Source organism: Papio anubis, chromosome 2, assembly GCF_008728515.1.
Source record: "Papio anubis isolate 15944 chromosome 2, Panubis1.0, whole genome shotgun sequence".
Taxonomy (NCBI): Eukaryota; Metazoa; Chordata; class Mammalia; order Primates; family Cercopithecidae; genus Papio; species Papio anubis.
Genome location: NC_044977.1, coordinates 21,804,204 through 21,817,850, shown reverse-complemented (window position 1 = coordinate 21,817,850; position 13,647 = coordinate 21,804,204). Strand labels below are relative to the sequence as shown.

Genomic DNA, 13,647 nt, shown 5'->3' with positions numbered 1-13,647 from the left:
TTAAAATTGTGTTTTCTTCTTATTTCTGCATTCTAGATTTTCTAAAAAATATAATTTAATTTTGAAATAAAAAACAGTAAATATTAGTTTTTAAAATGTATTTTTTTTTTTTACAAATTAACCTTATCCCACAGTATACACATTGAAGACTAGGTTTAAAAAACAGTTATTGGAGGGGCAGCAGGCAAGATGGCCAAATAGGAACAGCTACGGTCTGCAGATCCCAGCGAGATCAATGCAGAAGGCAGATGATTTCTGCATTTCCAAATGAGGCATCCTGTTCATCTTACTGGGACTGGTTGGACAATGGGTGCAGCCCACAGAGGGTGAGCTGAAGCAGGGTTGGGTGTCACCTCATCCTACAAGCACAAGGGGTCAGGGAATTCTCTCCCCTACCCAAGGGAAGCCTTGAAGGACTGTGCCCCAAGGAATGGTGCACTCCAGCCTAGATACTATGCTTTTCCTACAGTCTTTGCAACCCACAGACCAGGAGATTCCCTCCCATGCCTACGCCACCAGGGCCCTGGGTTTCAAGCACAAAACTGGGTGGCCGTTTGGGCAGACACCAAGCTAGCTGCAGGAGTTACTTTTTCTATGCTCCAGTGGCACCTGGAATGCCAATGAGACACAACCGTGCACTCCCCTGGAAAGGGGGCTGAAGCTAGAGAGCCAAGTGGTCTGGCTTGACAGGTCCCACCCACATGGAGCCCCACAAGGTAAGATCCACTGGCTTGAAATTCTCACTGCCAGCGTAGCAGTCTGAGGTCAACATGGGAGGCTCAAGCTTGGTGAGGGAGGGGCATCCGCCAATGCTGAGGCTTGAGTAGGTGATTTGACCCTCACAGTGTAAACAAAGCCACCAGGAAGTTTGAACTCGGCAGAGCCCACCCCACCTCAGCAAGCCCGCTGTGGCCAGATGGCTTCTCTAGATTGCTCCTCTCTGGGCAGGGTATCTCTGAAAAAAAGGCAGCAGCCCCACTCAGGAAAGCCCCCATCTCCCTGGGACAAAGCACCAGGTGGGAAGGGGTGGCTGTGGGCACAGCTTCAGCAGATTTGAACATCCCTGCCTGATGGCCTGAAGAGAGCAGTGGATCTCCCAGCACAGCGCTTGAGCTCTGCTAAGGGACAGACTGCCTCCTAAAGTGGGTCCCTGACCCCCATGTATCCTGACTGGGAAACACCTCCTAGTAGGTGCCAACAGACACCTCATGCAGGAGAGCTGTAGCTGGCATCTGGCAGGTACCCCTCTGGGACGAAGCTTCCAGAGGAAGAAATAGGCAGCAATATCTGCTGTTCTGCAGCCTCCACTGGTGATACCCTGGCAAACAGGGTCTGGAGTGGACCTCCAGCAAACTCCAGCAGACCTGCAGCAAAGGGGCCTGACTGTTAGAGGGAAAATTAACAAACAGAAAGAAATAGCATCAACATCGACGACAACAACAACAACAAAAAATGTTCACTCAAAGACCCCATCTGAAGGTCACCAACATCAAAGACCAAAGGTAGATAAATCCATGAAGATGGGGAGAAACCAGCACAAAAAGATGGAAAATTCCAAAAACCAGAACACCTCTTCTCCTCCAAAGGATCACAACTCCTTGCCAGCAGAGAACAAAACTGGACAGAGAATGAGTTTAATGAGTTGACGGAAGTTGGCTTCAGAAGGAGGGAAAGAACAAATTCCTCTGAGCTAAAGGAGCATGTTCTAACCAAATGCAAGAAACCTAAGAAGCTTGAAAAAAAGTTAGAGGAATTGCTAACTAGAATAACCAGTTTAGAGAAGAACGTAAATTACCTGATGGAACTGAAAAACTCAGCATGAGAACTTCGTGAAGCATACACAAGTATCAACAGCTGAATACATCAAGTGGAAGAAAGGGTATCAGAGGTTGAAAATCAACTTAATGAAATTAAGTGAGAAGACAAGATCAGAGGAAAAAGAATGACAAGGAATGAACAAAGCCTCCAAGAAATATAGGACTATGTGGAAAGTCCAAATCTCCGTTCGATTGGTGTACCTGAAAGTGACAGGGAACGAAGTGAGAAAATACTCTTCAGGATGCTATCCAGGAGAACGTCCCCAACCTAGCAAGGCAGGCCAACATTCAAATTCAGGAAACACAGAGAACACCACAAAGATACTCCTCGAGAGGAACAGCCCCAAGACACATAATCATCAATTTGCCAAGGTTGAAATGAAGGAAAAAATGTTAAGGGCAGCCAGAGAGAAAGATCGGATTACCCACAAAAGGAAGCTCATCAGACTAACAGAAGATCTCTCTACAGAAACCCTACAAGCCAGAAGAGAGTGGGGGCCAATATTCAACATTCCTAAAGAAAAGAATTTTCAACCCAGAATTTCATATCCATCCAAACTAAGTTTCATAAGAAGTGAAGGAGAAATAAAATCCTTTACAGACAAGCAAATGCTGAGAGATTTTGTCACCACCAGGCCTGCCCTACAAGAGCTCCTGAAGGAAGCACTAAACATGGAAAGGAACAACCGGTACCAGCCACTGCAAAAACATACCAAATTGTGAAGACCATCAACACTATGAAGAAACTGCATCAACTAATGGACAAAATAACCAGCTAGGATCATAATGACAGGATCAAATTCACACATAACGATATTAATCTTAGATGTAAATGGGCTAAATGCCCCAGTTAAAAGACACAGACTGGCAAATTGGATAAAGAGTCAAGATCCATCAGTGTGCTGTATTCAGGACACTCATCTCATGTACAAAGACACACACTTTCAAAATAAGGGATGGAAGAATATTTATGATGCAAATGGCTAGCAAAAAAAAAAAAGCAGGATTACAATCCTAGTCTCTGATAAAACGGACTTTAAACCAACAAAGATCAAAAAAGACAAAGAAGGGCATTACATAATGGTAAAGGGATCAATTCAACAGGAAGAGCTAACTATTCCAAGTATATATGCAGCCATTACAGGAGCATCCAAATTCATAAATCAAGTTCTTAGAAACCTACAAAGAGACTTAGACTCCTACACAATAATGGTGGGAGATTTTAACACCCCCCTGTCAATATTAGACAGATCAACAAGACAGAAAATTAAGAAGGATATTCAGGACATGAACTCAGCTCTGGACCAAGAAGACCTAATAGACATCTACAGAACTCTCCACCCCAAATCAACAGAATATACATTCTTCTCAGCACTTCATCGCACTTGTTCTAAAATTGACCATATATTGGAACTAAAACACTTCTCAGCAAATGCTAAAGAACGGAAATCATAACAGTCTCTCAGACCACAGTGCAATTAAATTAGAACTCAGGATTAAGAAACTGACTCAAAACTGCACAACTACATGGAAACTGAACAACCTGCTCCTGAATGACTACTGGGTAAATAACGAAATGAAGGCAGAAATAAAGATGTTCTTTGAAACCAATGAAAGCAAAGACACAATGTAGCAGAATCTCTGGTATATATTTAAAGCAGTGTTTAGAGGGAAAGGGTATTCAAATAGGAAGAGAGGAAGTCAAATTGTCTCTGTTTGCAGATGAGATGATTGTATATTTAGAAAACCCCATCATCTCAGCCCAAAATCTCCTTAAGCTGATAAGCAACTTCAGCAAAGTCTCAAGATACAAAATCAATGTGCAAAAATCACAAGCATTTCTATACACCAATAACAGACAAACAGAGAGCCAAATCATGAATGAATTCCCATTCACAATTGGTACAAAGAGAATAAAATACCTAGGAATACAACTTACAAGGGATGTGAAGGACCTCTTCATGGAGAACTACAAACCACTGCTCAAGGAAATAAGAGAGGACACAAATAAATGGAAAAACATTCCATTCTCACGGATAGGAAGAATCAATATCATGAAAATGGCCATACTGCCCAAAGTATTGTATAGATTCAATGCTATCCCCATCAAGCTACCATTGACTTTCTTCACAGAATTGGAAAAAAAACTACTTTGAATTTCATATGGAACCAAAAAAGAGCCCATATAGCCAAGACAATCCTAAGCAAAAAGAACAAAGCTGGAGGCATCATGTTACCTGACTTCAAGCTATACTACAATGCTACAGTAACCAAAACAGCATGGTACTGGTACCAAAACAGAATAGAAGCCTCAGAAATAATACCACACATCTACAACCATCTGATCTTTGACAAACCCAACAAAAACAAGCAATGGCAAAAGGATTCCCTATTTAATAAATGGCATTGGGAAAACTGGCTAACCATATGCAGAAAACTGAAACTGGACCCCTTCATTACACCTTATACAAAAGATAACTCAAGATGGATTAAAGACTTGAAAGTAAGGCCTAAAACCATAAAAACCCTAGAAGAAAACTTAGGGAATACCATTCAGGACATAGGCATGTTCAAAGACTTCATGCCTAAAACACCAAAAACAATGGCAACACAAGCCAAAATTGACAAAGGGGATCTAATTAAACTAAAGAATTTCTGCACAGCAAAAGAAACTATCATCAGAGTGAACAGGTAACCTACAAAATGGGAAAAATTTTTTGCAATCTATCCATCTGACAAAGAGTTGATATCCAGAATCTACAGAGAACTTCAACAAATTTACAAGAAAAAAAAAAAACATCAAAACATGTGCGAAGGATATGAACAGACACCTCTCAAAAGACATTTATGTAGCCAACAAACATATGAAAAAGAGCTCATCATCACTGGTCATTAGAGAAATGCAAATCATAGCCACAATGAGATACCATCTCACGCCAGGTAGAATGGCAATCATTAAAAAGTCAGGAAACAACAGATGCTGGAGAGGATGTGGAGAAATGGAATGCTTTTACACTGTTGGTGAGAGTATAAATTAGTTCAACCATTGTGGAAGACAGTGTGGCGATTCCTCCAGGATCTGGAACTAGAAATACCATTTGACCCAGCAATCACATTACTGGGTATATACCCAAAGGATTATAAATCATTCTACTATAAAGACACATGCACACGTATGTTTAATGCGGCACTATTCACAATAGCAAAGCCTTGAAACCAACCCAAATGACCATCACTGATAGACTGGATAAAGAAAATGTGGCACATATACACCATAGAATACTATACAGCTGTAAAAAATGGTGAGTTCATGTCCTTTGCAGGGACATGGATGAAGCTGGAAACCATTATTCTCAGCAAACTAACCCAAGAACGGAAAACCAAATACTGCACATTCTCACTCATAAGTGGGAGTTGAACAACGAGAACACATGGACACAGGGAGGGGAACATCACACACTGAGGCCTGTTGGGGGGTTGGTGGTTAGGGGAGGGATAGCATTAGGAGAAATACCTAATGTAGATGATGGGTTGATGGGTGCAGCAAACCACCATGGCATGTGTATACCTATGTAACAAACCTGCACCTTCTGCACATGTACCCCAAAACTTAAAGTATAATTTTTTTAAAAAAAAGTTTGTGGAAGAAAGCGTGGCTATTCTTCAAGGGTCTAGAACCAGAAATACCATTTGACCCAGCAATCCCATTACTGGGTATATACCCAAAGGATTACAAAGCATTCTACTATAAAGACACATGCACGTGTATGTTTATTGCAGCACTATTCACAATAGCAAAGACTTGGAACTAACCCAAATGTTCATCAGTAATAGCCTGGATAAAGAAAACGTGGCACATACACACCATGGAATACTATGCAGTCACAAAAAAGGATGAGTTCATGTCCTTTGCAGGGACATGGATGACGCTGCCATCATTCTCCGCAAACTAACACAAAAACCATGTGTTCTTACTCATAAGTGCAAGTTGAACAATGAGAACACACGGACACAGGGAGGGGAACATCACACACTGGGGGCTGTCAGGGGGTGGGGGGGCCAATTAGGGGAGGTATAGCATTAGGAGAAATACCTAATGTAGATGACGGGTTGACGGGTGCAGCAAACCACCATGGCACATGTATACCTATATAACAAACCTGCATGTTCTGCACATGTATCCCAGAACTTAAAGTATAATAAAAAAAAAAGGTTTTGCCTTCTCCACAAGTATCACAGTGTAACATATATTCAGGTTCTCTCTGACTCTTTCTCTCTGTCCATCCTTCCACCAATAACTGGTTCATAGTGGGCAGCTCTGAGCTCTACAAGAGGTCAAGTTATAATGGACTCCAAATGTATTCAACAGTACATTTTCTAAAGTCAAGAATTGCTTTTTCAGCTTTTGGTTTTACCATCCTAATGGTGAAACTGTGTGTGGATTCATTAAAAGTAAATAACTGCTACTCTCTAAGAGTCTATAATGATGAAAAAAGTCTTCATTAGGAAAATGGACTGGCCAGGCACAGCAGCTTACGCCTGTAATCCCAGCACTTTGGGAGGCTGAGGTGGGCAGATCACCTGATGTCAGGAGTTCAAGACCAGCCTGGTCAACATAGTGAAACCCCATCTCTACTAAAAATACAAAAATTAGCCAGGCGTGGTGGCACACACCTGTAATCCTCGCTACTTGGGAGGCTGAGGCAGGAGAATCACTTGAACCCAGGAGGCAGAGGCTGCAGTAAGCCAAAATCGTACCACTGCACTCCAACCTGAGCAACAGAGATTCCATCTCAAAGAAAAAGAAAAACAAAGAAAGAAAGAAAAGAAAAACCTGGACTTCCGAGAAGCATTTTCTGAGTGCTTTCTTTCATTGATAATTCACCTTAAAGCAATTCAAAGACAAAACGGGTTCATTTTCAAATTCACATCATTGTTGACGATCCAGTCTTACAACCCAGTAGAAAAAATGCCACAAGGGTGGCAAAGCAGTCTGACCAGAGCTTGTTCTCCTACCCACTACCTTCTACTACCTCTAATCATATTCAGCATTTCTTGAGCATTTATCGCACATCAGGGACTACATTAGACATGTTAGAGGAATTATCTCAATTAATAGTCACAACAACCTGTTTTCCCTACGTTACAGATGAGAAAACAGAGAGGTTAACTAACTTGCCTACGGATATATAATAAGTGGTAAACGAGACAGGATGTGACTGAGTCCAGGCAATACGTGTCTCAATGGCACGTTTACAAGCCAGGGAGCCTATCAAAAATGCAGTGTTTACTAAGTCATCTCATACTTCTTTTCTGAATCAACCCCAAACTTATTCATTATGCTTATCCATTAATTGTTCTGTAGCCACTTATTAGCCGTAGCTTGTCCACTGAGAGCTTGAGAGACTCATCTGTTTTCCAAATTGACTATACGGATTTTTAGAATTTTCTCATTTTAAAATAAAAATTGAGTAGATATGTTAACAGAAGGATTGAAGTTCTATTATCACCAATATTCCACATGTTATTGGGTTTTCAATCTCATTTTGTCTTAATTTTTCTCATTTGTGTTGCCCTTGATGTTGTAAGTTTTAGGGGTTAGGGGCCATGTCTTTTCATTTGAAAACAAAAGAGCTTCAGAATAAAAGACTGAATGATTAAAAAAAAAAAAAAAAAACTGTTAGCAAGGGGTGCTTCTGGGTTAATGGGATTGTGCATAACTTTTTTGTTTCTCTATTTCCCAATTTCCAAATTTTCGACAAAGTGCTTATAGCTAGAGAAAAGTATTCTTTTAAACAATTTTAACTTCTCTTGTCTATGACAATATATGTTGATTTCCACAAAATGCCTCATCAACACTGAAAATTATCTAAATGTGATATCAGTAATAAACAGAAGTAAAATTCTTAGATTAATCCAAGGCAAGGGCTGCATGTGCTGGAGGCCTAGTGAGAGGGAACCATCCAACAGGAGAAAGGAGAAAAATTGGAAGCAGAGAATCTTAGTGCCGTCATCATTGCTCCCCTGAATTCAAACATCCCAGGTTCATAAACCACGGAGTGTTTTCCACAGCTCCTTAATGAAGGTAGTCAGTACTGGCAAGTTTCCTTCTCAGAGGAAAACCTTGGAAGCTAGAAAGACTTAGGGTTCTAAACAGGGGTTGTTTTCTCTGGCATTGCTGATACATTGAAATACATAGAAGCCATTGCTCTGCCTGCTTCCTGAGGCTTTTGTTATTATTGTGCCTTGTGATGTCATCAGTTGTGAGCTGGTGACATCATAGTGTATTATTTGAGCCCTAGTCATCAACCAAGTGCTGCTGAGAGGACAGATGATCGAGAGAATGACAAAGAAAATGTTGGAATCTCCACCTATGCATGAGTCAGAGACGAAATTGCTACCATCTTCAAGGTCTACTGAGGAAGTACATACCGAATGCTGGAAGCACCAGGGGAGATCCCCAGCTGTTCTTGTCAGAGCAACCCTGAAACCAAGATCAGAATGGATGTTCCAAGAGACTGGACCAGGTCACACAGCATACAGAGAAAACAAGGGTGGGATACACGGATACAGAGAAAACTGGGGCGGGAGTGTGTAGGGGGGACATACTTTGGGAAGAAGTCCTCCAAGGAATAGTAAAATCTTTACACAGGGAAATAGTACAATGCCTCCAGGAGGTAAGACAGAAGCAAAACTTGACAGAAGCTCATCTTTAATCCCTTTAGAAATACAGATTTCTCTCTGGGCCAGAATCCTAACAAGGTAGGCCAGTGAATCCTTGAAAAACAACCATTAAAAGCATGATGCTATGATTTATAGACTGACTGACTGAATTCATATCACACTTCTGACATGTACCAGCTGTGATTTAAGGTGATTACTTAACCTCTCTGAGCCCCTGCTTCCTCATCTGTAAAATGAATAATGAGCCCTAATCAGAGAGACGCCATAAGAATTAACTGAGGAAATGTATATAAAGTACTATGTATAGAAAGTACACAGTGCCTAGCTTATAGTAGGCCTACAAAAAAAATAGCTACCAAGTGTGTGTGTGTGTGTGTGTGTATAAAATTGTGTGTGTGTGTTTGGATATCTGGTATATCTCATGACAAAGAAAGATGAGAAGCATTCTGGTTTTGGTTTTGAACTTATTAAAGGCGATATTATGCAAAATGTTTTATGTGTCAGAATCCCCCCCAAAAATTAGTCCAAATAACAGTGTACCATGATAAAGTTATCCTATGTTCTGGGTTAATGGCTTTTCAAACTCATTTGGAGTTGGTTTAGATAAAATACTGTGCAAGCTTCTATATGTCAAAGAAAAATTGCACGACTTAGAGCTAAACAGGCAAGAAAGACTTTATTCAATACTTACGGCCATAGGAGTCAAGTCTATTGCAATAGGGGAGAATGATGAAACTTGAATTTTTTAAAACAAAAAGAGGGAGAATTTTTAAGCACTGGAGTGAACAAATAGAAAAGTGCTAGAAGACATTAGCACTGGCCAGTGGAAATAGGCCATCTGTGTTTGCTAGCTGGTGCTTGTTCACTTATTAAGCTAGGCTCCCATGGTCCCCCACAGACTGGGAAATAGAGGAGCTGTCTTTCTTGATAATTACATTGCAAAGTGATGGCTCCCAGGTCCTTGTGAAAGACATTCCTGGGTTATAAAACTGGCAAGAGGTTGGGAGAAGATTTACCTCTCAAAGGGCCAAAGAATTTACAATTGCAAGCTTTCTAAAGCAAATATTCTTCCTTCTGAACTACAGTTCTATGAAAAAGGGAGAAAAAAAGAAAGAAAAAATGAAGTACAGAAAAAGAGAGGTCAAGGGCCTATACTCGGGAATAAGCCTGTGTAAAGTTTAGTCAAGCTGAGGAGAACTTTAAGACCATCTTGATCCTATACCCAGCTTGGCAGGGTCTGTCTTCATGCATCAGTGAGGAGATTGCCATCTAAAGTATATCTTCTCTGGAAGCACCTGTCTAAAACGAGTTGCCTTCCTCCATTTGCAATAGCCTGACTTTTATGGGTCTGGATATTCACCTCATTTGAGTCATTCTCCTGTGTTAGACAACAAAGGTGGGTACACAGTTTGTAGGAGACCATAGTTAATAACATTGGTGTGATCTGGGGGCAGCAGTGAAGGACCTACCTGCATCTCTTATTAGCCTTTCTGTCAGGGAAAGACCTCAGCAAAATTTTGATGTAGACAAAGGCTTTCCAATCTTTCCTTCGTTTTCAGCTCTTCTTGTTTCAGACACCCTTTGCCCTCAGCCTCTCCCTTCTCCTTTTGTTTTCTCCCAGAAACTAGCTTCTGAATCTTATACTAAAATGGAACAAACCAGCTAATAGCCTAAAAGAAGTCAAAATGTTTGTATATTACTAAAGTCTTAAACTTGGTGAAATTTTTTGTTTGGGCCAGCAGTGAGTTAAAACGTTAGAGGACCTCGCCCTTAATGCTGAAACTGCTCCCCTTCTAGCAAACAGCTGTCACGTTGAAAGACAGGACAGGAAAGCATCAAGGGGACCCCAACCTGCCAAGGACAAACCTAGATAGCTGGGAAATGGACCCATGCCACACCAAGGAAAGCAGGCACTAAGGTGAATGCCTGGATAGGAGGGATGACAGGGATTCTGGAGGCCCTTGACGAAGGATTCTAAAAGAATATGTCTAACCAAAGCCAGGAAATGAATATCAGTGTTTTCTCCCCATAACTTTTGTCTCGAATGAGTTCTAGAGATGAAAGAATATGAGACGCTAAAAAACGACCCTTCTGTTCAACTTTACCCCTCAAGTACTGTCTCAGGCCTTTCCTTCTGGTCTCAAAGCTCTTTTAAGAGATGGAATTCCCCATACAGTCCAAATAACATGTCAATTGCCTCTATAAAACTGGGTTATAAATACTACTTCTCTCAATAATTCATTTTAATATATATACCCAAGGCACAGTTATATGAGTTAATACATGTAAGACAGGAAAAGAGTTGCTGGTATATAATAAGTGCATATGCATATTAGCTATGATTTTTTTTTTTTTTTTTTTTTTTTTTTTTTGAGACAAAGTCTGGCTCTGTTGCCCAGGCTGGAGTGCAGTGGCCGGATCTCAGCTCACTGCAAGCTCCGCCTCCCGAGTTCACGCCATTCTCCTGCCTCAGCCTCCCGAGTAGCTGGGACTACAGGCGCCCGCCACTGCGCCCGGCTAGTTTTTTTGTATTTTTTAGTAGAGACGGGGTTTCACAGTGTTAGCCAGGATGGTCTCGATCTCCTGACCTCGTGATCCGTCCGTCTCGGCCTCCCAAAGTGCTGGGATTACAGGCTTGAGCCACCGCGCCCGGCCTATGATTTTTATCATTATGATGCCACAGCCCTGATTGTGAGGGATATTTGACAAAGCCAGAGTAGAAAGGTATCCTGATTATAGCTGCTAGGTTAGCTCCATAAAAGAGAGGAACCCAGCACCTATCCGTAAAGGAATATGCAATCATCCTGTTCTTTATAATGACTTAAGATAGCAGGATGGATAACATCCTTCTAGAGGCTGACTTCCCCAAGGATGCCAGTCTTGCTACTTTGTATCAGTCAACTGAACCTATTCTTATTTGGGGTTACCTCTGCCCAGCACCACAGATACATGTGGGATCTGAATGTGGAAGATCTCCAGTTCTGGTAATATTCCTCTAAGATATTTCTTGTAAGAAATTCAACTGTAAAGCAAATATAAGGGAAAGTCCTGTGATACTTGAAGGATGGTCTCTCTTGACTCCTGTCAGCATCCTTCAAAGTGACCATCTAGATTGATTTCATAACACCCAGTCCCAGCAACAGCAGTTCTGCTTCCGGGGGAAGGCCAACTTCCAAAAATCACAATAGAACCGTTGATATAGGGTAATTTAGTGCTAAACGGACCCAGCAGGGTGGTTTCTTTTTTCTTAAAAGGGAAGAGTGCAGTAAAGATAGTTTGGTTTGGGGCCTGACCTAAATCTTTCACTTCCTCTTACAGGAGAGAAGCAGATGTTAACTACAGGGTTGGGGAGGGAATGGGGAAGATGAAGGAAACAAAATAAAATTGTGGTTCAAATTATTCTTAACACATCAGTCTGATGCTCATTCTCTCATGTAAGCATTTAGAAATTCAACACAGAGAGCATCTTCATTTTTGTTCATAAATTCTTTCTGCCTACTTCACCTTTTCTTTAAAGGAACAAAAAAAATAAAAGTGAAGCCAGCAAAAGACAAGCCATCTTTTCAATACATGGTGCTGCAATAATTAGATATCTAGAAGGACAAGGATGAATTCAAACCCTTATTTCACATCATAAACAAAAAATTAATTCAAAATGAATCAAAATTCATTGGAATTTATCAAAATTTTTTAACTTTGGTACTTCAAAAGATACCATTAAGAAAATTAAAAGGTAAGTCACGTACGGGGAGAAAAATATTTGTAAGTCATGTATCTGATAAGGGACTTGTATCCAGAATATGTAAAGAAAACTCAATTTTTAAAGTGAACAAAACATTTGAATAAACATTTTACTAAAGAAGATATCGGAATGGCCAATAAACACAAGAAAGATGCTTAACATCATTTGTTATAGGGAAATGCAAACTCTCTTTTTCTTTTTTTTTTTTTTTTTTTTTGAGACAAGGTCTCACTCTGTCACCTGGGCTGGAGTGCAGTGACACTATCACGGCTCACTCCAGCCTCAACTGGAGTCAAGCGATTCTACCACCTCAGCTTCCTGAGTAGCTGGAACTACAGGTGCATGCCACTGTGCCTGGCTAATTTTTGTATTTTTTTGTAGAGATGGGGTTTCACCACGTTGCCCAGGCTGGTCTCAAGCTCCTGAGCTCAAATGATCTGCCTGCCTCAGCCTCCCAAAATGCTAGGATTACATGCATGAGCTATTGTACCCAGCTGGGAAAGGCAAGGTAAAGCCAAAGTAAGATACCACTGCACGCCCATTAAAATGACTATAATCCAAAAGGCAGGCAATAGCAAGTGTTGGTACAGACATAGAAAAACTGAAACCTTCATACATTATTGCAGGATATGTAAAATGGTACAGTGACTTTGGAAAACAGTTTAAAAGTTAAACATAAATTAACCATAAGATCCAGCAATTCTTCTTCTAGGTATGTACTCAAAAGAAATAAAAATGTGCATCCACACAGAAACTTGTATGTGAATGCTCATAGAAGACTACTCATAATAGCTGATATGGTTTGGCTCTGTGTCCCCACTCAAATCTCATGTCGAATTGTAATCCCACACATCAGGAGAGGGACCTGGTGGGAGGTAATTGGATCATGGGAGCAGATTTTCCCCATGCTGTTCTCATGATAGTGAGACATGCCTTACTTTCCCTTCCTTTCCTTCACTCTCTCCTGCCACCATGTAAGATATGCCTTACTTTCCTTTTGCCTTCTGCCATGATTGTAAGTTTCCTGAGGCCTCCCCAGCCATGTGGTACTGTGAGTCAATTAAACCTCTTTTCTTTATCAATTAACCCAGTCTCAGGTGGTTATTTTTAGCACTGTGGAAATGGACTAATACAATAGCCAAAACCTTTAAAAAAATCCAAATGTCCATCAACTGGTGAATGGATAAACAAAGTGTGGTATATCCATACAAGGGACTATTATTCAGCAATAAAAAGGAATGAAGTACAGATAACCCCTGGTTTACAAGTTTTGACTTTACAATTGGTTTATCATAGTATTAAATGCATTTTCCATTTATAATATTTTTGACTTACAATGAGTTTATTGAAAGGTAAACCCATCATAAATCAAGGAGTACCTATACTGAAGGACAAGAATGAATT

General features: G+C 40.7%; 1 long non-coding RNA gene across 1 annotated transcript; it reads left to right on the top strand.

Moving 5' to 3' along the window:
• Window positions 1-11,064: 11,064 nt before the first annotated feature.
• On the top strand, window positions 11,065-11,900 carry LOC103881460. Its single transcript, XR_642918.4, has 2 exons — window positions 11,065-11,485; window positions 11,820-11,900. It is a non-coding gene; the product is annotated as an uncharacterized LOC103881460 (long non-coding RNA).
• The last annotated feature ends 1,747 nt before the right edge of the window (window positions 11,901-13,647 follow it).